The sequence below is a fragment of the Sturnira hondurensis genome, unplaced genomic scaffold (assembly GCF_014824575.4).
Source record: "Sturnira hondurensis isolate 20B ecotype Veracruz unplaced genomic scaffold, ASM1482457v3 Scaffold0004136, whole genome shotgun sequence".
Taxonomy (NCBI): domain Eukaryota; kingdom Metazoa; phylum Chordata; class Mammalia; order Chiroptera; family Phyllostomidae; genus Sturnira; species Sturnira hondurensis.
Genome location: NW_028076767.1, coordinates 46,726,651 through 46,754,528, shown reverse-complemented (window position 1 = coordinate 46,754,528; position 27,878 = coordinate 46,726,651). Strand labels below are relative to the sequence as shown.

At 40.7% G+C, this 27,878-nt stretch overlaps 1 protein-coding gene and 1 pseudogene across 1 annotated transcript in view; both read left to right on the top strand.

Annotated features, from left to right (window-relative positions):
* B3GALT1 (beta-1,3-galactosyltransferase 1) overlaps positions 1-27,878 on the top strand; it is a 46,031-nt gene that overhangs the window by 5,583 nt on the left and 12,570 nt on the right. The window lies entirely within an intron of this gene.
* Positions 23,573-23,645, top strand: LOC118986094 (uncharacterized; annotated as a pseudogene).

Sequence of the window (27,878 nt, the reverse complement as noted above, 5' to 3'; positions counted from 1 at the left end):
CATAATGATTGTAAAATATTCAGCCCTGTGCTTACACTTGAACATCATCAGCACTCAGTAAATCTTAGCTACGATTCCTATCGCTATAGATAAGTACTATGACAAGGTATAACAAAGGAATCTGACTGGAGCGAGGGAGGGGTGAGTGGAACACAATGGTTTCCCCTTGGAGTGACTCATATGAGAGTTAAGAAGTTGGGAATAAGTCTCTACATCTTTGAAAATAAAAACAGTATGTGCAAAGGACCAGTGGTATGCTATTGGTCCTTTGCACATTTTCAGGAAACTAAAAAAAGCTGGGTGGAGTATAGAGAGCAGAAGGAAGATTGCTGCAGGATGAGACCTTGGAAGCCCTGGGAACCACCTTGTGGTCATGCTAAGAATTTAGCCTTCTTCCTAACGGAATGGAGAGTCATTAAATGCTTTCAAACAGGCTGACACAGAATAGCATGGTCAACTTTATATTTTTAAAAGATCCCTGTGGCTGCAGTGTGAAGAAAACGATAAAAGGGGGAAGAGAATGGGTAACTAGACCATGTAAAAAGTTGACCATAGGAGTGAGATAAGAAATACCTGTAGGTTAAGCAGGTGGTTGTAGTGGCAACAGAGAGAAGTGAAAAGATCTGAGAAGCATCTGCAGAGACACTGGCAGGTTTTGACGATGGATTAAGTGGGGAGATACAGTAGAGAGAGCTGTTAAGGGCAGTGGCTGGTCGTTCAGATAGACAGAGGTGCATTTCACAGACAGAGAACCTTGACAAAGAGTCAGGGTTTCAACATCGTAAATTCACTTTTGTACATTCTTCATTTGGGCTCCTGTCAGTGACTAAAGAACGTGTGCCGAGTAAAGAGTCCGTTACATGGGTCTGGAGCCGCGCAGAGACACGCAGAGATGCCAGTAAATTTCAGAATCATTGGCATGTCGTAGTAACTAAGACCATGGGCAGGAAAAATTCACATAGAGAACAAGCAAAATTGAGACCAAGAAGAAAAAAGGGGGCCTAGCATCTAACTTTGAGGAACTCCTCAGCAAAGGAGACTGTATTCGCCAGGGCTCTCAAGACAAACAGGGCCAATAGGATGTGTATACTTAAGAAGAGTTTTACTTTAAGAAATGGCTCACACAATTGTGGAGGCCTGACAAGACCAGCTGGCAGGCTGGAAACTCAGGAAAGAGCTGCCACGGGGCTCTGAAGGCAGTCTGCTGGAGAGTGCCCTCGTGCTCAAGGAAGATCGGCCTGGCGTTCTATTCAGGAGTTTATCTCACTGGGTGAGGCCCACTGGCGTTGTGGACAGAGAACTGCTTTACTCAAAGTCCACTGATTTCAATGAAAAGCTCATCTAAACAGACTCTCACGGGAACATCCAGAATGTTCGACCAAATATCAGAGCACTGTGTCCCCGTCATGTTAACCTGTGACAATAACCATCACTAAGACATAAAAGGAAAATCAGAAGCAGTGACTGTTACCCTGGCACTGCATTAGTTGCTAGGGATACAGCCAGGATCGAGACCCTGGGAGGCAGACAGCTTGGGTGTGAATCCTGACTGCCATTTACTCACCCTGTGACTTGAGGTAGATGGTTCAGTGACACATGGAGTGACTTACAACCTCTGGTGGTTGTAAGAACTAAATTAGTTAATGAACATAAAGGGCCTAGAGAAATGACTGAACATTGTAAGCATCCAGTCGATGTCTCCTTCCTTATTTTTAAGACCGAGACAGTCTTTTTCATCATGGAGTCACAGTGTTCTGGCAGGCATGACAAGCAGACAGCAAGGATTGTCCCAGATCAGAGCTGGTCTATAGGGGAGCAGGCAGTTGCCCACTCAGTGATTTGGGGAACTGTTGTGGAGCTTGCCTGTCCTGTTCCTCCAAGGATACCTGCCCTGTGAATGACTTGTGACACTTTTAAAATAAAAGCCTTCTCCCCCTTTTTCTGATAAAGCCCTAAAGAACTCCCTGGTAAATTACAAATGACACCTAACAGACTACCGCTATGAGCCGCCACTAGCTTGTGTGAATTCCTTGTGAGATAAACTCTTCAGTTCTGATGGAACAAGGTCTTCATCAGATGGAAACATAAAGCAGGACCAAGAAGGCTCAGGGCAGCTAACAAGTAGCTGGGGGAGACAGAAGACGACAGATGGGAAGCAACAGGAGGGAATAAGGTCTGTATTAGGAGAGCCAGAGGACAGCAGGGACCCGCCCGTTACCCCTTCCTGATGTTTCCTCCCTGCCTCATGCCCACGCGTGCCTGGGATCCCTGGAAATATTTCCGCAAATCCTTTATGTCTTTGTTTGTTTTACATGAGGTTAATTTTAAGGGTTTTTCCCCCCACTCTAGGCCAAAGTAGTTTGTCCAAAGATAGGCAGCCAGTGGAAAACAATTCCCTTGCTAATTCCATGTTATCATATTCAGATTACACCATAAAAAATGTCCCCTGAGCACAGCCCTTTCATTTTCACTTCTTTTTTTAAAAATTATTTATTGTTCAAGTACAGTTTTCTGTCTTATACTTCCATCCCAGCCCAGCCCCGCCCCAGTGCTCCCCACCTCTCTCCCATCCCCCCCCACCTTAGTTTTTGTCCATGTGTCCTTTATACTTGTTCCTGTGAACCCTTCCCCTTTTCCCTGAAATCCTCTCCCCTCTCCCCTCCGGTCCCTGTCAGCCTGTCCTTTATAAGGGCCTGCACCCCTTTCCTCCACCCTGCCTGAGGCAGGTGTTCAGAAGCGCTCAGCACCCTTCGCCCCAGCCCCCCATCAGTTGGAGAGTCCGTGGGGGCGTGTTTGCTCCTCCTCCTGCTCTGGGCTGGGATGGGCTGGGGGCCCCGTGCCACAGGACCTGGATTTGACCTCTAATCTCTTGACTAAGGTGTTTGATGAATTAGCCAGCTTGTAATTCAGAGTCCACTGTGGGGCTGGCATGTTGCTTTATTTTTCTTTTTAAGTGGAACACTGGTAAAGATCTTGCGCCATGAGGAATTCAGAGCTAAGTGCTCAGTTGTTTTCCCTGATTTCTTTTCTTTCCGTCCTACAAGCTGAAGTGTTCATTTGGACATGGTTTCTTTTATTTAGATAGAGATGTGGGCCATGCATTTTCCCTCCAGATGGAGTTTTCTTGACATTCTTCAGCTGAGCAGAATAGTAAGCCCCATCTGCATTTGGTTTCCACAGTCCTCAAGTGGCCTTGGCCACACAGCAGGGAGTGGGTTGTCCCTTGACTAGCAGTCTTGTGCTCCACCCGCCCCAGCACTCTGCCTCCAGGGTTCACAGCAGGCCCCTCACCTGCCTGAAAACCAGCAGGTGCGAAGCAACACGTGGGAAGGTTTCCCTTTCAGCCTCAAGAACCCTGGGAAGAGGAGAGACAGGGAGGGCAGGTGCCAGTGTTTTGGGGGCTCTGGCAAACCACGTCCAGAACAACTCCACAAGCAGCAGAGGTGGGGCTGAAGAAGAGGAGAGATGGGACACACTGGGATAGCTCAAGCTTCTTCAGTCTAGCTCAGTAGCCTATTGTCTCTCTGGGCCCCTGAGGAGGTCTCTAAGTCCCAAATTCTCAAAGGAAATTGGTTAAGAGACACCCTGTCCTGACTGGGGTGAGGGTGAGAATAAGGGAATGAGGCTCAGGGAAGGGATAGGAGAAGAGTCAGGGAAGCCTCTAGCACACAAGGATATGGGTTAATAAAACACGTATTTGACACTGTGGTCTATCAGATGTTCTCCCCAGCAAAACTGTTGGGCTTCATGTTCAGAGGTATAACTGCAGGTCCCAAGAACACCAATGTGACAGAACATACAAAGGTCATGTTACAGAACAGACCCGTGGGGGCAGTGAACAGTATACTATTACCAAAAGGACCCCCGATTTTCCTCTGGGGGTCCCCCCCACCTACTAGGTTCACCTTGCCCACTGCCAGGGAGAGACATTTCTCAAGGCTGGAGATTGGTGAAAAGGAAAGGAATTATTGATTTAAAAGTTATACAGACTTAGAGTAATGACTTCATGTCTTCATTAAAATACTAAAGTCCTTTAGAATACTCACAGACGCACACAGTCCTTCCTTCTCCCTCTGCCCAGTCTGGGGTACTGTATCTCAGGAAAAGAAGTAGAAGTCCATGATTCAGGTGCCCGGCACCACCAGCTGTGTTGCTGCCACAGTCTCCAGTTAATCCAGAGCCATGTGGCACCTTCTTGTGGCTCACCAGCAAGAGTCCTTTCACCCCTTTTCTTACAGACAAGTTCTCTCCCCTGCTTCCTAAGCCATGTGGCAGAAAGGAGCCCCCCAAAGCCGCATGGTCCTGACACTCACCCAAGCTGCAGGGTCCCCACTCTGCCAAAGCTGCATGATCCCCACCTTGGCATGGCTGCCGCGTCTGGGTTCAAATCCCAGCACCAATCTCCCTCTGCAGCCCCATTTCTGACCCCTCCCAGTCAGGTACAACTGCCAGCACTCCTGTATCCTTCCAGCTTTGCTGGGCTGCCCTGGTGAGTCCAGGAAGGTGTGGCCCCATGTCCTGGAGCCAATCATCTCCAAGCTCCCACACAGGCGCTGTAACCAGGGGGAGTTGCCTCCCAGTTACATCTTGGGTGGAAGTCACTTCCATCCCCCTGCTCAAAGCATGGCCACAGCTATTTAACATTTCTATGTAACCAGTTAAAGGTTATAGATAGGTTAAATGACTGATCTAGAGATTATCTACAAAACTGTTGCTGTACAAAACAACTCTCAATGGCCCTGCTCCATAAAACAGGGTGTCCCATCCCCCAGCTCAGACTTGTGGGGGTGAGGACATCCTATAAATATTTTTTTCTAATATTTCCTGGACACCCTGTTTTCTGTACCCCATTATAAATCCCTGTTTGGGCCCCACCTCTTGGCTGCACCTGGTTACAGTCAGACTCAAACACCAATGTAAACTGCAGCTTTACCACGCCAGGTGCCCCACAAATCATCTCATTTTTTGCCAGAACCAGCCCTGCAAGTAGGTGTTTACACATTCTCCTGATAGCTGAGTACACAAAGCTGTAGACTGGATAGTGACAGGTGCCGGTTACAGCAAGCAGGATATAGGATGGTCCAGTCAGTCACAAAGAACAGAACAAAATGTAGTTGGTTCTATTCCCAAAGGAAGAGCTGTGGTGAATCTGAGGCTATGGGGAAATCTGAGGCTATGCTCAGCTATTGGGTTACAGGCCTAGACTGGTATCAGGGTGAGACTGAGTGAGCAAAATGAAGCTATGCAGCTCCAGCTGTGGGCAGTGGAGGGCTGAGGAGCTGGGAGCCGGGCTTGTTCTCTGCAAGTAACACTCAGCCTGGCTCTCTCTGGCCATGGACGGGGCAACTCCGCTCACAGCATGGCTGCTGCCCAGGAGTTTGCCTTTCCGGTGCTGTGTTTGCTTATGGCCTTGGATGCTGTATAACCGAAGTCCTTCCCCACCTGTGCCTCAGCCACTGAGCAGGCTGAAATGGAAACCAAAACATGACACAATTCCTAGGTTAAAAAAAAAGAAGAAGAAAGTTGGGTTGGGGTTGGCCACATCACAGTGCTTTATTATGGGAATCTGTGGGTGATTTCAGAGAATTTCCCTGAGTTCTGGAAAGAGCACAGAGGGATGTTTAAGCTCAGTAACAACTTTGCAGGCAGCAAACCTATCACAACCCAGGGTCCCTCCCCTGTCCACCTGGGGTATTAAGTTCTTAGCTCTCTAAAAATAGTATTTATGGTTGCATGAGAGTTTATTTCCCAGTTGTCTGAACAAATATTTAGTCAGCTGTGTGCAGGGCCCCGTGCTTTCTCCATAGGCTCTGAGAGGTGTAATGTGCCCTTGCTTCCCTGGTACACAGGTCAGAGCACAAAAGTAGTGGGTGCTCTACAGATACTGGTCAAAAGAATTAGCATACACCATATAGTTGCAGGATGTGGAAAATGCACTATAATATGAAATGGTCAGCAAGCCCTCCTTCATGAACGGCTGACCTGCCATCCACAGATGGCTTCTCATGTCTTTACTAATAACCCAAAACATCCCTCGGACCCTAGCGAAGCAAGTCTAGCATATGATGAAGTCCCTTACAAATCAGTGCACACCACCCCATTGGAAAATGTTCTATGGGCATTTGAAATGGCAGGAAATATGGTAGGCAGGTGGCATGTAGCTGATGATAAACCAATCATAGTGGTTCCTGATATTTTTTCTTCCACAGTCCCCATAAGAGATGAATTTCTCATGGGCTACAGACCCCCAACAGGTCAGCTAAACAACTCCACTTTCTTAGTTTCCCAGAAAGCAAATCGGAAGGCAAGTGAGTAACTCAGTTTATCCTTTCTATAAGGATAAACTAGAATTTTCTGTTCTAATTTTTAGAATCACAGCCCAATACTGGACAGCTTTACTGAGTGCTCACAATGTGATAAGCGCCAGGCCATGAGTTTGGCCCATACGATCCCATGTGAGCGAGGAAAATCTCTGGGCCGCTGGTTCTGTAGGATCTTCCCAATGCAGATGAGGAAGCAAACGTCTGCAGAGGTTACAAAGCCTTTCTGAGACTAATACATGCCCAGGACTGTCATCCAGGTCTTTATATTTCTACTCGCCTGTCCCCAAAATCATTTTACTAAAATATCAGTGCTGGATGACTATTATTATGTGTTTCCTGACATCCCTCACAACTGACCACCACGGTCTATATGTTGTAACAGAGAACTAAGAGAATGGAGCTGCTATCTTAAAACTACAGTTTGCTCCATGCTTTGAACACCATTCTATATTTATTTGAATCACTTTGGGTCTTAAAAAAGCAGGAAGGTAATAAGCATCTTGTATTGAATATCCATTATGTTCCCCTCACTATGACAGACATTTTATAAAAATTATTTCTAATATATTAACTACTGTCATTAACCAGTGCTAACATTATGCTAATTAGTTTTTACTATAGCAATGGATACATTCCTAATATATAGATGCTTATGTATAAAGTTGGAGCAGGAAAGAAAAGCCAAATTTTGCCCCACATATTAGTTTTATGTGTAGGCTCCAGGGGCCTCTAATTTCCCCTTTTCCCATTCTTTGCAAGTCTCATTTGATGTCTCCCCCACCCCTTTGTCGGCGTTCTCCTTCATCAGCCCATCTCCACTTGTCCCTTCAGCAGAGACTAGCGTGTTGGCTAACTAACAGCCCCGACGAGGCTGTCGTGGAAAACAGTCCTCAGCCCGGTAGGAGGATGGTAGGAGGAGAGCAAAGAAAATATTAGAAAAGAAGGCTGTAGGAGGACAAGTGTTCCAAGGAGGAGCATAAGTCCCCAGGAAGATAAATAAAGGAGAAAGGAAAATGGGCTGGGAGGTAAGGGCAGAGGACAGCAAGGCAGCCAGTCAGCTGAAAAAATGGAAACAACGGAAGGGGCGACAAGCAGCCACAGCGTCTTTGGGGAGGAAAGGGAAGGAGAAGCAATCTTTAGAGAGCACTGTTGATTTTTCTCTCACAAAGGAGAGCCATACAGAAAGAGAAAAAGCAGCTTTTCCCAGCCGAGCTCTGACATGTCTGTGGGAGTCCTATTGACAGCCAGCCAGGTTGTTGCTCTCTGCCGCTCTCACTAGTCACCACCGCCTTCTGGAAGCCATGCCCCAGGTACAAGCCTTCAGGAACTTAGCGAGATTCTCTCAAGCCCTTGTCACTCCAGCAGCCTCCTGAATGACAAACCTCACTAAGGCCGGGCATTCTCTCAGAAACCATGGGGAAGGGTTGGCAGTGGGCAGGCGTTTGGTAAACACACCGTTGTCCCCATTTGGATGAGAAAAGGCATTAAGCTGGAGTGGGTAGAGTAGGGATCCATTCGTGCTAAAAATAAAAATAATAAAATAAGGTACCAGAACGGAAAATGAAAGAAAGAAAAGTCAGAAAGGACTATCAAGGACATATACAAGCTTTTCTCAGCCTTCAGTAAAATGCTATCCGATTTCAACTGAGGAGTTTGTACATTTTTGTATTCCAAACTTGCTTATAATTTTAAACCATCAATATTAATACAAACACATTGCTCTACATATTTTATGATGGTGCTACTGGGCGTGATGATCCTGGGTGTATATGAATTCAGCTGAAGATACTGGCGCATGTCTGACAGTCTCCTGTTTTACACAAAGAACTGATTTCAAATTGTAGCTGTTTGAAAATACCAACAAAACCAAGAGTTTGAAGTAAAACTAAACAAGTGCTTCTTAACCTGTGTTTTCACAAACAAGCCAGTCGATCACTTTGATTTTAAATTAACAAATCAAAAGGACAGTCAATGTGTTGTTTAAAAATACATGCACAGCCTAAATTGATTTGTTGACTTAGCTGACTATTTGCTCGAAGAAGCCGTGTGGTGTGACAGTAAGTGGCCAGGCAGGCAGCCTGGGCTGTGATTTGCACCCTGCTACGCGGCCCCTTTAAAAACCTGGGTGACCTCTGAGCTTCAGGACATGCATACCTGTGTCACAGGTTCCAGTGATAATCCAATGAAATAATTTGGTTATTACTATGAACAACTGTCACATAATCCCAAAGCCAAGCATCCGTCAACCCTTTGAAAGGCTGACACTATACTTGATATACTTCCTCTTGAGAATTGGAACTCTGAAAGGTTTGACAACTTCCGCCCCTCTCCGGTCTGAATGACCCTTCCGCACAGTTTTCAACAGTGCCCTCTGCGATCAGTTTAATTCAGCACCACTGAAGATAATAAGCCCAACTACTGATACAGTTAATAGAAATTCTCCCTTAAATGGAGTGCATCTGCTGTGACAGCTGTTTAAAACCCATGGAGAGGACTCGGTGTCCACAACCAAATTGAGTAATTACTATGTAATTACACAATAAATTGTGCAGTTATTGATTTGCTCTCAAAATTCATATCTTTTGGACATACTAAACATGAAAACCCCCTGGGTTCTTCCAAAATGTGTATGTTCTTAAAATGGTCGATATAAAGGCTTAAGCTAAACACCTATGGCCAAAAAATTAGAACATTATCTCTAGAAGAGAGAAAATTTTAAAGAAGGAAGCAATGAAAGTGTGGAATGGAGAAGTTAATTGAGTGAGAAAAAGGGGGGAGGGGGATTTTGAAGGCAGATTACAGTGTTTCCTCAGTCATTTCATAACAGCTGTGACATTGCTAAACCTGGCTGCAGGGACAAACGCAGGGGGGAAAGAGATCATAGATGCAGGATTTCTTCTGCCCCCCAAAAAGCCCATGACTGGTAATAGGTGTCTGGGCATTGGGAAACTGTACTGTGTGGAGAAGGCAGAGGAACTAATGATTCAAGAGACAGTATCTAATAGTATTTTATGAACACCAGATGTATAAAAACAGAGGTACCCGATTCATTGCTAACACAGCAGTGTTACGAAACATAGCTCTATGTTTATGTTGCTTCCTCTAAATTCAGTTTAGAAAGCCAATCAATGAATATGTATTAACCACATATTATATAAAGTGTATAATACATCCTAGGTTAGATATTTGGAGCAATGGAAGAATATAAACATGTCTGAATTTCCTTGTCTCATGCTGCAGACAAGGAAAGGAAGGCTGAGACAAGCATGAGACAAGGAAAGGAAGGCTGACTGCCCTGGTGGACTCGAGTTTGAATCCTGGCTCTCCTGAATGGCTGTTGGGTTGAGCCAATAAGGCTGCTGATATTCAGCCATTCTTAAGCTACATAAATGGCAATTTTATGTTGTTCAGTAAAAAGGAATTGGAAAAGCCTCTTAAATGCTTTGGGCCTCAGTTTCCTCATTGATAGAAAGAAGGGTGATCATTGCCCTGGCTGGCATGGCTCAAGTGGTTTGAGCACCGGCCTATGAAGCAAAGGGTTGCTGGTTTGATTCCCAGTCAGGGCACATGCCTGGGTTGCAGGCCAGGTCCCCAGTAGGGGGTGTGTGAGAGGCAACCACCCACTGATGTTTCTCCCCTTCTCCCTTCCCCTCTAAAAGTAAAAGATAAAATCTTTTTTTCAAAAAAGAAGGGTGATTATTTGAGATTAGAGAAAATGTTTATATAAATCCTTAGAAAATGTTTATGGCAGAAGAGATGTAGGAACCTCCCACCCTGGGTCCCCCAGAGAATGTGCTAAACAACACCATCGCTTTACAGATGGGAGTGGGGGTGAGGGTGAGACAGTGCTGTGAAAGTCAAAGCTGTCCATTGTATAATTAAAAATGCAAGTTTCACTAAATATTTAACATTATGAATTTTATTCAAGTGAGAGAAACCATTTGTTAAAACAAAGGCATTTGCTACTGCATGTATTTGCAAACCGATATATGTCTGGTCTCTAAAACAAATCCCTACGCCAAACATCTTCCTTCAGCAAACAGCCTCTTCAAATCAGTTACTCTGCAAGTACGTTCGCTTCAAGTGGTTCAATTTTAACATCCACCACAGAATTCAAAGGGTAAGTCCTATTTAGGGGTGGGTTACAACTTTTTAAAAAAATGAAATTTAACAAATGCATCCCAACCTGCTGGAAATATTTACGTGGGTTCCTTTCTTTTGGGAGAGGAGCAGCTACACTTGGCAGCATCAGGGGTAGCAACAGGGGAAGAGCCAGCGCCATTAGTCAGCTTGATAGGTGGAGACTGAAGCAAGTTCCATGGAGCAGAAAGGTCTCTGTGGAGCTGATGGTCAGAAGGAATGTGATTGGTTTCTTAAGGGGCCAGCAGAGAGGTGATGCATAATTTTTCCTCTCCTCACTGAACATGCCAGCCTATCAGAGAAGAATCAACACCTCAAATTATACATTATGCAAATAACAGTGGCAGTTTGGCACCTAATGTAGTCTCCTGCCAGAATTTAGATTCTCTTCCACTGTTGTCCGTGAAAACCAAAAATGAATTGTCCCCCTTGCCCTCTGGCTTCATTGTCCTTGAGATACACTCCTCCATGCCCACAACTCAGAGGCTAAGCTAAGTATGTGGCCAATGGCCATGTCTCCTCAAAAATCCCAGCCAAGGAAATGAACAAAAACAAGAAGAAAGGCACCAATGACTTGGGAATCATACAGTGGGGATCTCAAGGGAATGTAATCTCTTAAATGAAATTCAGAAAGATCCTGATGATGTTTCATGCTGATGAGTCAGATGAAAATCCATATACAAAGGAAGCTATTTCCCAAGTTGCTCATTGAGAACAGACACTGGACAACATTGGAACAGCTGTGCGTGGTGTAAACTCTCTTTTCTCCTACCATTGAAATGGACATGTCTTAATCTGGGGAAAGGAGATCGGAAAGTTGATGATCTGTCCCCATAGAAGTACTATGAGATAGAATCGCTATGACTCCCAGAAGGTCTCAGGGTAACACTGGCATGTGTGAGCTGAGATCATAGGAGAACCACAAGTCCATACGTGAATAATGGCATCTGTAAGTGAACATGATCAGATCCTACTACAAATTTCCAAGGGAAATTCTGGAAACTATCCTCCTACCGCCCCTGAGATACATTCATATCTAGAATGTGATTTATTCCTGGGTAGATGATTGTCTTAAATCATCTCTTAGGACTACTTCCAGCATTGACATTCAGACTGTAAGAATGAAATCAGAGTTTTTAACAAAAACAATTCTGGACTTCTATATCAGTGAAGAATTAAGCTCTATTGTAGAGTGGATATTATCTAAAGAGAAAACTTCACTGGACAAAGAGGGTGTGTTGGTCTCCATTAAAGAAAAAACCAGCAACACAGGGCAGGACAATGGTATCCTTGTGAGCCATAGGGTCTTTATACCTCCTCAGACCAAAGAAGCTTCCATTTTGTATCATGGAGACTTAGTGCATGTAACTTTTCTGTATGAACACTCATGCCCACGGCAATAAATAGATGACATCCAAATGGAGCCTAAATTTTTCTTCATAAAAAGTCAGCCCTGTCTGAATGGTCTTCTTATTGTGCATCCTTTTAAAGGCATAATGTGGATAACTTGGAAATGTGGAGAAAGACCGGCTTGCACTGGCTTGTGCATCCTTGAAAGATGCTGTGTAGTCTGTTCTCCAGAAGATAGCAAGTCTCTTAATAGAACCAGGGTCCCAAGTTCCAGCTCTAGATCCTCCTGATTCTTTTACTTTGGTTGCACATGATTAATCTCTGTACAGACTTTCTCCCTATAAATTTTAGCAATGAGGCTTTCTAAATTAATCCTGCTTACAAACACATTGAAATCCTATTTATACAAGCTAAGAAACTCTGCCACTGCCTTACATACCGCCATTCATTTCACTGAGAACGACAACTTCATAAACAAACCTATGCGATACTCACAACTTCCTTGAACAGTTTTTTAAAAAGGCTGTTCCAGAGCAATCTCCTCCATCCAGGGTTAGAACACCATATGGATGTGCTCAAAGTCTTCACCCTTAAGACAAGAGGGTGGCTTTTGTGGTTCATTCATATCTGGCATTTGATCATTGTAAGCCACTCAGTCTGAATGGAAACCAAATATTTGAGATAGTGCCTTCCTATGCCTTTAGGATATGAAAGAGAATGTGATTAAATCTGCAGTTCAGCAAAGTCTTCAGAGACATGAAGATTATATGAATACTCTTTCACATTCTCTAATTAGCAAATGTGGCTACAGTGGCATTGCCACGCTTGCCCTAGCAGCTTCTGCAAAATGTGCAATTGAGGTGTATCAGCCATCTAATGAGGACCAAAGGTCCAGTCCAGGGCCCCCCTTTTCTTCATGGGCGGAAGCAACACCAGGCTATTTTTTAGCCAGCAGACACTGAAGTTTCTAATTAGGCAACTACAATGCCCCAGACAAAGACAAGAAGTCTGAATGATTATTGTTGAGTATAGATTTTAAGATTCCGTATTTGCTGCCGAGAGAATATATCAGATAAAAGGAAAAATATGGTAAACTGCAGAAAATAAGGATGGAAGGATAATTTAAGTACTTTTTCCTACCACAATATGTTTCCTTTCAAACATAATTGCCTGGCGTTTTTTTTTTTTTTTTGCTTGTTTTTGCTTAATTGAACACCAGAAATTATTATTTTGACTTGGTCCAGGTTTTTAAATACTTGAATAGTATGTGGTTTGGTATTAAATTTTAAAGAACCTGGAAAAAATGAATTTAAATTTACTCTCTGAACTAGGCTATTATGAAGATACATATAATTACAAAAGTTACTTTGTACAGAGAACTGTAAGGACTCGCTTTGTCATATCTTCTTTAAAACAGTAAAGCCAATGGTCAAAACAGAATCAGTGGAGCTCACTCCAGTTCTTTCCACTGCAGCCTGAATTTAAAGCTCTCAAGGGAAGCCCCAACCACAGCCTCTCACTGAGCCATGTGAGGCCGGCAAGTGACAGTCCACCGCCCACGCTGTGTGACTCCAGCAAGTCCTCTCCACATCTGTCCACTCTGAGCAGTACATCTTCACAGCATCTCATACATGCTTTTGTATCATTCATTCCATTGCTTACAACACGATCTTGAATTAAACGGAAGGTGACTGCTATCTAGACTTCAACTCCTTAGAGACTGTGTGTTACTCAGCATTTATCCTGGGAGACTGACACAACCACCTGCGTGTGGCAGAGATAATAATAGCATCCTTACTGACAGCAAATTGTATTAAAATATGTCAATGTAGTTATAATTTTCTTTAAATATCAAGTGATAATCATAGTAGTTATTACTCACTAATGAAAGCAAGACTGCTTTCCTAACACATCTTTCACTTCCTTTTCATGAATCTGAAATAAGCACAGTTTTTTCTGTCTTCCAGCTGAGGAAGTAATTGCAGAACAGTGGTACAGCTACTAAATGGCAGAATTTGATCTCAAGTTGTCGGACACCTCACAGTCCTGCCTCTTGGTACAGTTCTTTCAACAAGGGCTTATCAAAATGACTGATAAAGCAAAACTGTGGAATTAAAAAGTTTGTAGCTGCGAATTTTCATAAACATTTGACTTGTAGAGATAGTCAAGGTATTTCTAGTCCAATACCTCAAAGTATTTCTTGAACTTCCTTTCTACAAAGTATTATTTCAGAGTGCTTTGCAGTTTGAGAAACTGGGATGAAAGGCAAGTAATGGCTTATCCTTGCAAGGTAACATGTCTGCAGAAGAGTTCCATTTAGACCAGAAAAAGCCAGCCCAGCAGAGGCCTACAAGAATGTCTGTGCTGACTCCCCTGACGGGGGATCCTCAGTACTTGGCAGTCAGCTCAACTCATCATTGGAGTTGGCTTATCAAACCAACTACCAGGATGTGCTGATTTCAGACTCTTAATAACTGCCCCTGGGGTGCTGAAGGTACTATGGTGAGAGGAATGCGGGCATTCATTCCAGAACCAGCCATAAGATACACAGCCTGGAACATTTCACATAACACAGGGGAATCTCAGCCTAAAGGCCCCCAGACCCCATACTGTCCTCATCCCGAGAGCTGGATTGGTTGACTTTGTCTCGTTCTATGGATTTGACCTATAAATTTTAGGCTTCAGTGGCTTGCGTTGTTCCTTTGAAATATCAGTGGCCCAGGAATATGTCATAGTTGCAGACTGATGAGACAGGTTGGGAAGCTAGGGCTACCCGTAACACCGTGAGTATGATTTCAGGGACTCTAGGCAGCAGATCGTTGTTGGTGCTTTTGTTTTCTGACACTGCAATTGACACATGTGACATCTCTAGGACAAGGCTTTATAGAACTAAGAACACTGTCATCTGTTCTAATATTCACATCACTGGACTCTCCAAGAATGCTAACATAGTAAACTTGAGAAGAGCAGGAAGCCTGTTAGACTAAATAGCCAGCAGTAGAGGGATGGTTACGTAAAAGAGATATGGCAGTGACTGAATTGTGGCATGCAGAGGTGTTGATGGTGCTTTTTCAGTGGGAAAAAAGGCCATAAAACTGTCCAGACGGCATGACCCTATGTTTATAAATTACAATATATAAAATGCAAAGAGAGGAAAGGTCTACACTACTTTTCAACAGAGCTCATATTTGCTTGATTTTTATTTTCCTCTTTTGCTTATGTTGAACCTCTAAATTTTCCATCTTAAGTATGCATTCTTTTTGTGCTACTAAAACAAAAGCTTTCTCAAAAGCAATAAAGTTTTAAAATCAACTGTTAGAAAAAGAAAAGTTAAGAAACTCAGGAATAGTGAGATACTAGCCCAGCTGGTAGAGCTCAGTGGATTGAGCACAGGCCTCTGGACCAAACAGTGGCCGGTTCAATTCCCAGTCGGAGTACATGCCTGGGTTGCGAGCCAGGCCTCCAGTGGGGGCCACATGAGGGACAACCACACATTAATGTTTCTCTCCCTCTTTCTCCCTCCCTTCCCCTCTCTATAAAAATAAATAAATAAACATTTTTTAAAAGATACTAGGCTTATGATAATTTTTTTAAAAAATTAATACTCTAATAGGACTGTATTTACCTCATAAAGTAATCAAAAGGCTGTGGCCAATCTGCATTTAAAGATGACTTTTTTAAGAAGCAAAAAATACAATATCAAAAACAAAGAAACTGTCTTGGCTGGTGTGGCTCAATGGATTGATTGTAGGCCTCCAAACTGGAGGGTCACTGGTTCGATTCCCAGTCAGGGCACATGCCTGGGTTGTGGGCCAGGTCCACAGTTAGGGGCATGCAGGAGGCAACCAATCAATGTATCTCTCACAGATCGGTGTGTCTCTCCCTTGCTCTCTCTCTAAAAATAAATAAATAGAATCTTTTTTAAAATGATACTGATTTATAATTCTAAGTGCATCTTAGAATTATAGTGCATCTTAGTGCATCTTAGATGCACTATAGTGCATCTTCATTGTCCAATAGGTCGTGGTATCCCAAATTGTGTTCCTGAGAAGCTGCCATTAATAACAAAATTCTGTAAGCCATATAATATTTCTGTTTTGAGATTCTCAGAGGAATCGGTCACATGAAAGGCTCTGGGCAGTCCTGCAGTGAACAGTTCTGAAAAGCTTTGGTTAACCCCGTGTCTCTACCCATTCATATCTCACAACCCAAGTAATAAGGATATGCAAATAAACATACTCCACCTATAAGGCAGCACTTCGAAAAACCTCTTCTTTCAGACCACATGAATACATTACTTCTAATGGATATTTACTTATTTGCCTAATTCTATGACCCAAGTGGAAGATAAATAATAATCTGAATTCTGACAACTGCCCTGGAGCTCCCCAGGGGCCCAGAAGCAGCTACGCTTCTCTGTTAGCCTTCTGGGACTGACATATGCCCAAGGATCCATGGAACCCATTACTGCCATTGGGCTTCATGCCTGGAAAACTTTCTAGTTATTAGAGGGTTATTCCTCCTCCTATTCCTATTATCTCAAAATGCAAATTATCCTCTTGAATATGACAACAAATGATCTCTAAAGAACTTCTAAGCATGTTCAAACCAACCAAGTGGGTCTGAAGATGACTTCCTACAAAGACAATTTTAGCAGTGAAGTTGTACGGCTCCAAACTTTTCTATGTAGACACTCTTATCAGTAGCTCGGATGTGACAAGAGGTGAAGCATATTGTTAGGGGATTTCATAGAAGAACACAGCACAGTAGCTGTTGCAAATATGACTGTGGCTATGGTAACCCAAGGTGAAAAGCACTATTTGCATCAATTTATCACCCCTTGGAGATCCAATTTACATGTTACTGCTGAAGCCAGACAAGATGGATGTGACCACAAATGACCCACCACAACAGCAAGCCATATAATTTATTTAAAAATCAGTTCAGAAAGACTTTGGGAAAGAATAATTCAAGGTTTTGACAGCTGACAACTTGTGAAAAACTTTGAAAAATACTCACCCCAGAAAGGTTCATATTCTACATTATGTTTCCTGAATTTCTCTTATTAGTGCTGCATGTGTGTGATTGTGTATGTTTATTGTCTTCTATGGAAATTTCATCTTTTATTCAAAACATTTATTTTTTTATCTAGAAACATTATAACAAAGTCATGAGGCTGAAAATTTGCTTTGAATGGCATAATGGAAAAGGCCAGGCATGGAAGAAGATATCATATACTCAAACTACAAGTCACCTTTCAGTGGACCTTCCTTGCACGTCAGATAAACTCGGGCCCTACAGTAGGGTCCGCTTCTCTATGATATCCCAGCAAGGGGCTCCTATTGAAGCTGATGTTGGATGACAGGTTTATGATCATGGCTATATGGAAGACATTTACTCAACAATTATTTTTTCATCAACTATAATACTTCCACACTATGCTATTAAGCATAGTGCTAAAGATAGACATAATAATGAGAGGAATAAAATTGTGATAAAGCCAGATAAAATTCTCTCCTTTATAAAGGTTACAATTTATCAAGGACTATCAAGGAGACACAGTTAAAAGCAGTTGAGGAAACTAGCCTATTGACTGAGGGGTCTTTTCATGTGACATAAGGTAATAATCAACCTAAAATACAAATATGAAAGTATATTGGAGATGAAGGAATCATAAAGGTATATTGGGAAAAATATACTCAGGAGCAATGACTGTATCTGCATTCTCAATTTCAACAGCTCTCTACAATGAATCCAACACCCTGCCAAACCACCGAACAGTTCCCTATGCTCCAGACGAATCGAATACCTGTTGTCTCTTTGCAGATGCTTTCCTATTACCACCGAATGTCTCTCCCCACAATTGATTCTTTTTGTTATCGGGATTCTGTCATCCATTCTTTTAAATTTGATATCAAAGTCAAATTCTGTCTTTTCCATGAACCTAGCCCAATCACCCCCATTGAGAATTACCTATTTCACCTGGCTGGTGTAGCTCAGTGGATTGAGCACGGGTGTGCGAACCAGTGGATTGTGGTTCAATTCCCAGTCAGGGCACATGTCTAGGTTGCAAGCCAGTTCCCAGGAGGGGCAAGTCCCTAGAAGGGGACACATGAGAAGCAACGATACATTGATATTTCTCTCCCTCTCTCTTTCCCTTCTCTTCTAAAGATAAATAAAATCTAAAAAATAAATAAATAAAATTATTTAAAAAAAGAATTACCTATTTCAATTAGAGTAGCATACCTCTAAGTATTTCTTATTTCTTCCCACATATAGTTAATATAGCTATAAGCTCTTAAACATATTAATTTTCATTTTCTTTTATATATGCAATATAATATTTATCAGTGTTAATTGTCAGATTGTCAAATATAATAATAAATAAACTAAAACAAAAGCACAGTGCTTTCTTTTTAGTACCAAAGAAAACAGTACAGAGAATAGAAAGTTGTCAGCATGCCTCCAGACCCAAGACAGGCACAGGTATAATGATGTGTGAAATTTTATAAGTAAAATGAATGTATCACAGAAAGAGAACTGATAGATTTTGAGCAATTTATGAGAGTGTATTTGTGGTGGTCTACTTTTAAATGAAGGCCGCCTTGTTTTCAGCGAATTCACCTAGGAGAAAGGGGCACAAGCCTTCTCTCAAAGAGATAATTTGTTGTCATCCAGGGCATCTTGCCCTAAGCAAGGTAACAACAGAGGGCCATTGGACATTTAGTGAAAAAAACACATGGCATGTGTACTAAACAGCATAGAGAGAGAAAATAGAGTTTTTAAATATCTTCAATTCAGTAGGCCACTCCTCACACAGGCAATGTTATAAAGCATTTTCCAAGATGAGTACAGCAGCAGCTCATTTATTTGATGATAGTTGGTAGTTCTCTCAAGCAATGTTCAAGTGGCCAGCAGTTAGTAATAACAAAAATTTGATAATGTCATATATCATTTTAAAGTTTACCGTGTACCTCACAAACAGCCTGAAAACTAGATTATCATCATCTCATTTTATCCCTAAATAAGTAGAGAGAGTGGTATGTGGCTTGCAAACAAAAGGATGTACTTTACCAGGTTAAGAAGAAAAGAATTTGTTCAAAGGGATTGGTTCGTTCATGGAATCTCTGGGAGGACAAGACCCAGGTTTGGTTACTCACTGGCTAGAGCAGCATAGCCATAAACAACACAGGCCAAACAGTGCCTGATACGTCTTTGGGGCTGTTCTAGGGGACTCGTTATTGCTTCTACGGCCTCTACTCATACTGATGGTGTTCCCATTTGGAAGCTGGAAATCCCATCATAGCTGTTCCAGAGGAACCAGACACTTTTGTCCCTCCATGTGGTTTCCAGTCAGTCAAGGTCATCAGGAAGCCACTGCCATCTTATATGGCTCACTCCTGTGTCTGTACTTGCCCAGAGGGATTCTACTGGTGGAAATTAGGACATACGCCTGTTTCCTAATTGTAAAGGGACCTGGGAAACTTAGTTTTGGACATCAGCTTTTTTCACTACTGGCCATTTTCTTGGAGAAAAGCCAAAGGGGGACTGGATTGGGAAGTCAGTTAGCTAAACTACCATAAGTGGAGAATTTACTTGACTAGAGTTACATAGCTAGTAAGTGGCAGAGCCAAAGATACCAAGTTTTACACTCTTCCCCCGAAAAGTGACTATTTCATTATGATAGAGTTGAGTACTTCATTTGGCCTTCAGAGCTTAATCAAAATATTCCTGTGCAAAACCTCTTTAGTTTGATGTAGTCCCATTTATTTTTTTCTTTTATTTCCCTTGTCTGGGAGATGTATCCAATAAAATATTGCTATGAGCAATTTCCAAGATTTTGCTGCCTGTATTTTCTTTAAGGGTTTTTATGGTTTCGGGTCTAATATTTACCTCTTTGATTCATTTTGAATTTATCCTTCCATGTTGTATAAGAAGGTGATCTAGTTTCATATTTCTGCACATACCTGTCCAATTTTCCCAACACCATTTACTGAATAAACTATTTTTATCACATTGTATGTGCTAGCTTCCTGCATCAAATATTAATTGACTATAAAGGTATAGGTTTATTTTTGTGCTCTATTCTGTTCCCCTGATCCATATGTCTGTTTTTATATCAGTACCATGCTGTTTTGATTCCTGTGGCCGTAAGTGTAGTTTGATATTAGATGGTGTGATTCCTCCAACTTTGTTCTTCTTTCTCCTAAGTTGTTTTTAGGATCGTTGTTGCTATATGGGTCCTTTTGTTGTTCCATATAAATATTTGAAGTATTTGGTCTACTTTTGTGAAATACATCATTGGAAATTTGATAGGCATTGCATTGAATCTTCAGATTGCTTTGGGTAGTATGAACATTTCAATGATGTTAATTCTTCCTGTCCATGAACATGGTAAGTGCTTCCAATTGTATCTTCTTCGATTTCTTTCTTCAGTGTCATAATTTGCTGAGTACAGGTCTTTTACATCCTTGGTTAGCTTTTTTCCTAGGTAATTTATTCTTTTTGTAGCAATTATGAATGGGATTGTTTCCTTAATTTCCGTTTGTGTTAGTTCATTATTGGCATATAAAAGTGTAACTGATTTCTGGATATTAATTTTGTATTCTACTTTGCTGAATTCATTTATCTGTTCTAATAGTTTCATGGTGAACATTTTGGGATTTTCTATGTACCATATCATGTCATCTGCAAATAATGACAGTTTTACTTCTCCCTGTTCAATTTGGATGCCTTTTTTCTTCTTGTCTAATTGCTGTGGCCATGGTATCCCGTACTGTGTTGAATAAGAGAGGTGAAAGCGGGCATCCTTGTCTTGTTCTGAATTTAGCAGCTATTTCCTTTTGACTTGTAATTGCATGAACTCCTAGCATCATTATCGATTTGGTTTCTAGATACTTAACATTGTGAAAGGAGTAATCTTGTGAATGGAGATGAGTCTTTCATCCTTGATCAAGTTTTCACTCAAAAATAATGAGTGATACATCTAAGTTATGAAACTAAGGATCTCAGGGCCAGAAATACCCTTGAACCTTGATAATATCCATAGCAGCTGTGAGTCCATTTTCTCCTACCTCTCATATTACCCCACAGATAGTTAAAAGAAATAAGAGAAACAAAAATTTTAATTTGGCTGTCATGTAAAAATAAAATACATAATGTAGTGTATGGACACACAAATTTCTATTTAACAGCCTTGTGTTAAAATCCAGTGTAATAATTCAGGGGCAGATTGCTTAATCTCTTTGGGCCTCAGTTTTTTCTTCTGTAAAATGGAACAGTGACACCTATTTCTTATAACTGTTAATAAGATTGAATGTAAATTACAGAGAATATCATAGAAATGAGTACAGGCAATTAGCAATGATGTATCCTCTCAATATGTTATATATATGTATGTATATATATATATATACATACATATATATATACATACATATATATACATATATATATACACATACACACACAATTAGTTGTTTTAAACACTTTATATAGTCCTAACAATGAATAAGTTTTGATTAAATATAAACTTGTTTAAAAAATATTGTTTCAGAGCACAAGCACAAAGGTTTGGGAGACAACCAGGAACCGAGGCAGGGTTGAATGACAATATTCAACTCCTAGAGAGGAAACTCCTTGAAGACTGAGAGAGGTGGTTGTCTCTGGGAACAACATAGAAAGTTAAGCAAAATGAACAAACAAAAGCTGTGTTCCATATTAAAAAGATAAAACTTTAGATAAGCAACCTTAATAAAATGTAGGTAAGTAGTTTTTCTTATCAAGAGTTTACATTAATGGTCATAAAGATGCTCACTGAATTTGGGAGAAGAATGGATGAATTCAGTGAGATCTTCAATAAAGAGATGGAAAGTATGAGAAAGTACCAAAAAGACATCACAGAACTAAAGAATGCAATAACTGGACTGAAAAATACACTAGAGGGGTTCAACAGCAAACTAGATAAAGCAGAAGAAAGGATATGTCAATTTGAAGATAAGGCAGTAGAACTCATGATCAGAGCATCAAAAAGATAAAAAAAAGAATGAAAAAAAACTAAAAATAACTTAAGGGACTATAGGACATCAAAAGACTAATATCTGAATCACAAGACACCCAGAAGGAGAAGACAAAGAGGCAGAAATCTTATTTGAAAGAATAATGGCTGAAAACGTCCCTAACCTGGGGAGGAAACAGACACCCAGATCCAGAAAACCCAGAGTATTCCAAATAAGAGGAATCCAGGGAGACTCACACCAAGTCATAGTATAATTACAATGTCAAAAGTTAAGACAAGGAGAAAATATTAAAAGCAGCAAGAGAAAAAGAGCTTATTACATACAAAGAACCTCCATATGACAATCAACAGAAACGTTGTAGGCCAAAAGAGAGTCGCACAATGTATTCAAAGTGTTGAAAGAAAAAGTGCCAATCATAAATGGTCTACCCAGGAAAGGTACCCTTCAGAAGTGAAGGAGAGAATTTTGCAGGCAACCAAAGCTAGAGGAGTTCCTCACCAATAAATTGGCCTTATAAGAAATGGCAAAGGTACTTCTTTAAGCTAAAAAAATGGCACTAATTAGTAATATGAATAGGTATGGAAGAATAAATCTTAATTAAAGGTGCATGTATAGTAAAGGTAGTGAATTAATCACTTATAAAGCTAGTGTGAAAATTAAAATATAAAAATAGTAGAAATAACAATGATTACAATAACTAGATAAGGGATACACAAGATAAAAACATGTAATATATGACATCAACACCTAAAATGTGGGGAAGAATAATAGTGTTGAGCTTTATAATGGTATTAACTTATCAACTTAAAGTAGACTGTTATAGATATAAATTGTTATATGTAAGCCTCATGGTAACCACAAAGCAAAAACCTATAATAAATACACAAAATATAAAGAGAAGGAAATACCACCATGCTACTACAACAAGTTTTCAAACCACAGAAGGGAGAGCAAGAGAAGAGGAAAGCAATAGAAAGGAACTAGAAAAATAGCCAGGAAATAGTTAACAAAATGGCAATAATTACTTTAAATGTAAGTGGACTAAGTTTTCCAATCAAAAGACAAAGAGTGATGGGATGGGTTAAAAAAAAAAACCCATCAGTATGCTGCCTAGAAGAGACTCACTGTGGATGTACGTGTACGCACAGACTAAAACTGAAGGGGTGGAAAAATATATTCCATGCAAATGGAAGCTAAGAAAGTTGGAGCAGCTATAATATATTAAACAAATAGGCTTTAAAACAAAGACTATGGTAGGAGACAAAGAGGAGCATTACTAAATGATAAAGGGATCAGTCCAGCAAGAAGATATAACATCTGTAAATAAGTATGCACCCAACATAGGAGCACCAAAATACATAAGGCTAATAAAGAAATTCAGCAAATTTGCAGGGTGAAATATCAATATGCAGTATCTGTTGCATTTCTATAAACTAATAATGAACTATCAGAAAGAAAGAAATGTAAGTCCCATTTACAAGTTGCATCTAAAAGAATAAAATATCTAGGAATAAATTTAATTAAGGTGAAAATCTGTACATTAAAATCTGTTGGACATTAAAGAAGAAATTGAAGAAGTCACAAATGAAAGGGAAGATATTTTGCACTCATGGGTTGAAATGATTAATAATTAATAAATAATGCAATATAATGTAATATAATGATATAATGTAATCTCTGTCAAAATTCCAATGATTTTTATAGACATAGAACAAACAATCCTAAAATTTGTGTGTAACCAAGACTATACTTTCAGGGATCATTTCTGTAGTTCATTACTAAAATCTGTGTGTAACCACAAAGACCACAAATAAACAAGCAATTTTGGAAAAGAACAAAGCTGGAGGCATCATGCTCCCTGATTTTTTAACTACATTACCAAGCTATATCAATCAAAACAGTATGGTGTTGTCATAGAAGCACATAAATCAATTGAACAAAATAGCCCAGAAATTAACTCATGCATACATGATCAATGAATTTATGACAAAGGAGGCGAGACTATACACTGGGGAAAGAATAGTCTTTTCAATAAATGGTGTTAGAAAAATAGGACAGCCACATGCAGAAGAATGAAACTATACCACTCTTTTATACCATACCCAAAAGTTAACTCAAAGTGGATTAAACACTTGAATGTAAGACATGAAACCATAAACTCCTGGAGGAAAAATTAGTAAGTTCCTTGACACAGGTCTTGGCAATGATGTTTTGAGTATGATAGCAAAAGCAAAACGTAAATAAATAAAAAGTAAAGAAATAAATAAGTGGACTACATCAAACTAAAAAGTGTCTGCACAATAAAGGAAACCATCAACAGAATGAAAAGATGACCTACTGAATGGGAGAATAATTGCATATCCTGTATCTGATAAGAGGTAATATTCAACCTATATAAAGAACCACACACCTCTCAATAGCAAAAAAATTAATGAAATAAGAAACAAAACACCAAATAATCTGATTAACAATGGGAAGAATATCAGAATGTACATTTTCCCAAAGAAGACACACAAATGGCCAACAGGTACATGAAAAGATGCTCTATGTCAGCAGTCCTCAACCTTTTTGGCACCAGGAACTGGTTTCATGGAAGACGATTTTTCCATGGATGCAGTGGGGGCATGTCAGGGACAGGAGGTGGAAATCAGGCAGTAATTCGAGCAAAGCTTGAATTGCTCACCCAACACTCACCTCAGGCTGCGTGGTCCAGTTCCTAACAGGCCACAGACCAGTACCGGTCCACGGCCCAGGGTTTGGGGACCCCTGATGTACATCATTACTTATCAGGGAAATGCAATCAAGCCACAGTGAGATCTCACCTCCTTCCTGTTAGAATGGCAGTTATCAAAAAGACTAGAAATAAGTCTTGGTGAGAATATGGGGAAAAGAGAACCCTTCTGCCCTGTTGATAGGAATGTAAGTTGGTGCAGTCACTTGCAAAACAGTATGGTATTTCCTCAAAAAATTAAAAATAGTACTACCATGTGATCTGTTAATTACACTCCTGGGCATTTATCCAAAGAAAACATTGCAGAGGGGACTGGCAGAGATTAGGACTGTGAAGACCAATGGAGACAACTAAGGATGGGAATGAGAAAAGGGCCGTATTTTCATCTGACTGGTAACAATTTAAGAAAATTACACACAAAACCACAGACTTCAGAAACAAAGGGGCACCTTTAAAAAGCTACTCTGCCAAACAAAATTGTCATTGTCACCCAGGCTCTCCTTTGGGTGCCTTGCTAGAACAATTTATAACACCAATTTTAGTGGGAAGGAAACAAAAACACTAATTCAAAAGATCGTGTACCCTCATGATCACTGCACCGTTTCTTACAATAATTAATACATGGAAATGGCCTGACTGTCCACTGATGGATGAATGGATAAAGAAATGGTGAGTAAATATATATATAATTTTATATAATTCAGCCATAAAAAATAATGAAATCTTTCCATTTGTGACAATATAGGTGGACCTTTGGGGCATTATGCTAAGTGAAATTAGGCAGAGAAAGATTAATACAACATGATCCCTCTTACACGTAGAATTTTTTTAATTAATAATTTTCATAGAGAACATATTGGTAGTGCCACAAGCCAGGAATGGGGTGTGTGGAAAAATGGGTGAACTCTTCTGTTTTTTAGTTTAAATCAAAAAACATAAAATTGGTTCAAAATAATTAGTTACTGAATGTTATGATCTCGGTTTAACAAATCTTAATAATGATGTGCCTTAATAATCTGCCAACTCGTGAACATGGTTATACTTTTGGCTATAGAGACCTGGTTAGAGAATAGAAAGTGAGTATTTTATTATTCCCTCTAATCTGGTGGCTTTACAGTTGTGTGGTTTCACGTATTCTTTAAAAAAAAGGACTGTGTCCTTTCACAATTGACCTGTTTCCAATGATACTTAGAGACATTTTCTAAATTCGACTTTGACAATATTTTCAAGTACTTTGATAGGTTTTCAGATTATGTAATAAGGGAAAGGGAAAGCAAATAGCTTGAGATCCCTTAGAGGTCACCTGCACCATCTGTCTACAACTTAATGAAAAAAATGACTGTCAAAATCTAGATGGTTAAAAAAAAATAGCCTCAGAACTTCAAGGAAATCATCTCTAATGAGCCAAGTAAAAACATACTTTGAATGGAACTTTGCAACTTTTCAACAGTTTCAGAGACACCTTGATATGTCAGATATAAAGAAAAGTAAAACTCTCAGGCTTGTAGGTGAACAAAAAACACAGAATCATTGTTTCCCCTTTGTTGTTATTAACAAAACCTACATGCCTGATAACTTTGTCTATTATATAAATTTCTTTTTTAAAAATATTTTTTTTATTTATTTTTAGAGGGGAAAGGAAGGAGGGAGAGAGAAATATCAATGTATGATTGCCTCTCGTGAGTCCCCCGCTAGGAACTGGCCTGCAACCCAGGCAGGTGCCCTGACTGGGAATCAAACCGTGATCGTGTGGTTCACAGGCCCGTGCTCAATCCACTGAGCTACACCAGCCAGGGCTTTATATAAATTTCTTAGTTTAAAAAAATTGATCTGAAAATGTGTGTTTGGAAGTATATTTTCTACCTTGAAAATATAGCCAAAAAGCAGAAGGAAGGCAAATGACTCCCTGTTTTGATAGGAACTTACAGTTTTCCTTGTCTGGGAGAGGAGAGTACTGGCATGGGAAGTGCAGCCCATTGGTCTCTCATCTACCTTTGCAGTGAACATTGTTGGCAAGTTGATGGAATGTGAAAAGCAGGTGGAAAGGGGTGAAGGGAGGAAACCACAAAGGTCCACCAGAGGGGTGAGCAGGGCAACACACGAGTGCAGTGGGAAGGAATCAGAGGCAAGAGTTGAAAGAAGAGAGTGACGGAATGTGTCAATGCAGGTGAGAGCAGGGAGGCTTGGACTGGGAAGGTCTCGTGGCTTTACTCAGAATGACCCCTCGTGTCAGGCTGATAGACTGCAATCGGTAAACAGGTGAGGGAATGTGGAAAGCAGGAGAATGTGCTCATTGAGAATGTTATTTTCTTCTTCATATGAAATGAAGGAGAAAATTATGATAATGATTGCAAGTGATGCCAGGGTCAAGAGAAGGTTTTGTTGTAATTCTTGTTGTTGTGTTTTGTTTTTGTTTTTTGTGTTTTGAAGCATGGGCAGAGAAGTGGGAATGTGGAGACTGAAAATGCCAAATCTAGATGACTCCTTTATCCAGTGGGCTCAGAAAGCGTGGGCCAGCGGGAAAAAATTTGATCAGGGAGAGTTAATGCAATTTTAAAACGAAGAGATTGTTGGGGCGGGGGAGGGGGGGCGAAATGTTTCAAAAAAGATTTCATAATAAAGCTACAACTTGAATCTTTTTCTCTTGACTGTCAGCCCTCTGCTTTGTTCAGGAGACCAAATTGTCACAGTCTCTTTGATAATGAGACCTTACCCCCACAATATTGAAAAGCTCAGGAGTAAGAACAAAGATGATGGACAATAGTGGAGAATTTATGCACTGGGGAAGAGAGAATGGAAGTGACACAAGAATGAGAACTGAACCCCAGAGGTCTCGGGAGAGGTTGGTACTGGAATCCCTGCCCATGCAATCCAACTGAGATGAGACCAGTGTAGCCTCAGATAGTCTCAAGAGCTATATACGGTTGATTGTGAAGACTTCAAGGCACCGACTGAGGTGAAGAGTTCAGCGCATCGGCAGGATGAGAACTGGCAGGCTGGCTTTCTAACCTTGGGAGAAAACAAGATGCTTAAGCAAAAAAGAAATCATAAAAAGAAGGGAATGTGTAGACATAGAAATCTCAAGCATCCAGTCCTGTCTGGTGAGGATGAAACTGAGCGTTTGGTGAAGAGCTTTTGGGGGGAGACGCTGGGGATTGGCAGAGATAAGGACTGTGAACACCAACATAGATGCCTGAGGATGCGAAGTTTAAAAAGGGCAGCATTTTCATCTGATTGGCTAGTAGGTACTAAGTTAAGAAAATTATACACAAAACCACAGATCTCAGAAACAAAGGGGCACGTTTAAAAACCTAT